This window comes from Alligator sinensis, unplaced genomic scaffold (assembly GCF_000455745.1).
Source record: "Alligator sinensis unplaced genomic scaffold, ASM45574v1 scaffold23_1, whole genome shotgun sequence".
Classification (NCBI taxonomy): domain Eukaryota; kingdom Metazoa; phylum Chordata; order Crocodylia; family Alligatoridae; genus Alligator; species Alligator sinensis.
Genome location: NW_005841890.1, coordinates 627,524 through 630,606, shown reverse-complemented (window position 1 = coordinate 630,606; position 3,083 = coordinate 627,524). Strand labels below are relative to the sequence as shown.

The 3,083-nt window shown below is 38.7% G+C and overlaps 1 long non-coding RNA gene across 1 annotated transcript in view; it reads left to right on the top strand.

The window, feature by feature from the left end:
• The window catches only part of LOC102375349, a 4,482-nt gene extending 2,391 nt beyond the window's left edge, over positions 1–2,091 (top strand). The window contains exons 2-3 of the long non-coding RNA XR_323148.1: positions 983–1,123; positions 2,020–2,091. This is a non-coding gene — a long non-coding RNA (uncharacterized LOC102375349). The remainder of the gene's footprint in view (positions 1–982; positions 1,124–2,019) is intronic.
• The last annotated feature ends 992 nt before the right edge of the window (positions 2,092–3,083 follow it).

Sequence of the window (3,083 nt, the reverse complement as noted above, 5' to 3'; positions counted from 1 at the left end):
CGCCATGTTGATATCCGGAAGATAGGGGCTGACAGTCCTCTTGGGACAACATGCAATGCTTTCATCTGAATCTTGCTTTTTTTTTTCTGAAGTATAAATACATTCCTTGATATTACTGTTGGGTCTTAGCCTACATTCAGGATGCCTCCCTTGGAACAGATGATTAATTTAATGTATCATTAGCATGATTTAGCATGGGTTTAATTTGGTTCTAATGCCTGTGCCTCAAAAAAAAAAAAAGCAACCCAAGTCCTGACAGAGGGACACCAGTACGAGCTGAATTGATCCTCCCTTGCATAAAAATGAATCCTCCAAGGCAAGGTCACTCCTTTAACAAGAGCCAATGAAAGTCTCTACATATTTCACTTCTCTTTCAACTTTATAAGCTTGAAAATTCAATTAGAATTAGCACTCATGCTACATTGCTCTTACTGTCATGGGTAAAACCTGGGTGAGATTATTTTAATTAAGCATCAAATTAAGCCTGCCACAACCTTTGATACCACAGTTGAACATGAAGCAATGGAGTTGTTGCTGTCTCTGGTAATGCCTCTTGACTTCTTGCTGTTTTCCATTGCTTTAAGTCACCCATTGCATACTGTTTGCATGTTCAAGGGGTCTTAGGGGCAGAAACAGCATTTGGGAGACCATTACTGAGCATACCCTATGTGTTATTTTATTAAAATTTACTGATGCTGCAAAGACTCTTCAATTATGAGATAAAAAATACAGAGGGAACTAAAGAGCTCAAAGGGTAGACAACTCTTGTGGAAAATAGAGAATCTCTTAAGAGCCTTTTTGGGAGAAATTTAATCACCGGGAACCCAATTATCCATTACCACCAATTACTTCCATCACTTCAGCTGACACACTGATCATGGTTTATGCTGCCACCTGATATTAGCCTCTACTACAATTGCATTTTCCACACATCTCTTAAGCTTTTGTAAAAGTGGATTGCATCATCATTATTTTGCTACAGGAAAAGTGAGAAAGACACAATTTCGGAGGCTTCTTGAAGTCCACAGGAAAAAAAAGAAGATGGCAAAGAGAGGCAAAGCACATGAGATATAATATCAAGGTGCAATATTCAAAGTACAAGTTCCCAGCACAACAGATGTTGGTAAGATTGCCCCAAGCAGATATTTATTTTCTGGCCCAACAAATTTGGGGAGTAGAAATGGGCGAAATTCTCTCTCCTCCCCTCTCCCTCCCCCGAAATATATATATATATATATATATATTTGGAAAAAAAATGAGGATTTAGCCAAATCCTTATTTGTAAATTCAAGTCAATATTATCAAACAATTATCTGTATTCATTTATTTTATTTCAATCATATATAGATTTTCACATGGAGTTTTACTTTTACCAATAGACCAGGGGGTCTGAATGTACCCACAATGTGGAAGACTTAGGTTCATTATAACCCATGGCCTCATGGATAGGATAGGCATATGATGGAAAATTATGGTACAGATCCTTGCTTTGAATCACGTAGGGAGTAAATTTGGACATTAGTCTCTTAATCTCACAGACGAACTCTCTATGCACCAGGTTGTAGATTCCTTTCATTCATGTTTTCTGGCTTAGTGAATATTCAATTAGTCTGTACAAAGCAAAATATCCCCAGTAGGAGACGGAGGTAAGGACACTCCAGTACACGCTACCGCATGGTGGTTGGGTACATCCTGAGAGATGTAGGCTCAAATCCTCTTAGAGAGAGAAGAGATTTAAACCTGGGTTTTCCTCATCCTGGGTGACTTCTCCAAGTCCTTTTTTTTAGGACTTCACTTACCAGCCCTATTTTATGATGAGTTAAAAAAGTCTATTCCTACATTTCCACTATTTTCCTTTTGCAGAAAATGTCCAAAGTCATGACACAATATTTTCTTCGGGGGGGGGAGGGAGGAGGTGTTCTTTGCCTGCTTGCGTGCTTTTCTTTTTCTTTTTTGATGATGAACACCAAAGTACTTTCATTTTGATTTGGATCAACATATTGTCCCCTCATTTCTTAGCTTGACAGCCAGAACCATTATTTGAACAACCCCACTTGGAACCAGTGATAAGGTTGCACAATTGATCCCCAAATGAAGACGATGTACCTTTCCATGCTGTGCCATCCAACTGGTCAATGGAGGACAAGCATGTGTGACGCCAAAGGAAGTCCCATCCAGCGTTCCTTGGCTAGAATGAAGGATATCACAACCAGGTGGCTGTGAGAGAGAGTTTATCAGGGGAATTCACTATGAAAGAAAGCCAAATCCTCTTTCCACAAGCCCAGTTCCTGCCATATACCCATATGTGATGAGATCATTACACGGCAACTTATTAAGGCTTGAAAGAAAGAAATCTCTTTCCACTTCTGCTGCAGCACTCCCAAAGGTTTTCAATGAATAAAATATCAAATCAGAATTTTATTTTTTCCCCGTTATGGTAATGTATTCAAGAGCATTAAGTAAAGTCGAGATGTAAGTCAGGAGAGCTTTAGCTGTTAAACCAGGGAGATCCCAGCTGAAAATAGAAAAGATTATACAGTTATTTAAAAAGAAAATGGGGCACTCAAAGAATCCATACCACATGCAGTTAGCTTTGGAGATGATCCTCAGAGCTGACTTACTGGCACCTCTTTTTAAGTCTAAGAATTCAGCTCACCTAATGGATAACACTGGAGGAACTAAAGGCATTACTCTCTCCAACAAGAGCTAGAGGTGTTAATTTTCCAGCCATTCATTTCTATATCCAGTGTCTTTATCATTTCTGCCTTTGGTAGGTCTGGATTCTCATTGTCAGTAAAATTTACCAGCAGCAGTGCAAGAAGAAAAGAAATCCCATTGCAAATTGACTGACAATAGAGTTCAGCGACAATCTTTTGCATATTAATATGAGTGGATTATTAGTTTAAAAGATTTATTTGTTTGCTTTTTCTCCTTAATAAGGAGTGGGTTTAGAGACTAGACAAAAATGTATCTGTATTCTCTATATTAATCATGTCTAGCTATAAGGCTAAATTATTCCTGGGAGGCACAATATTGTATTTGGGCCAGTATGGAATCACACGCCCAGTCCTCCCTGACTCTTC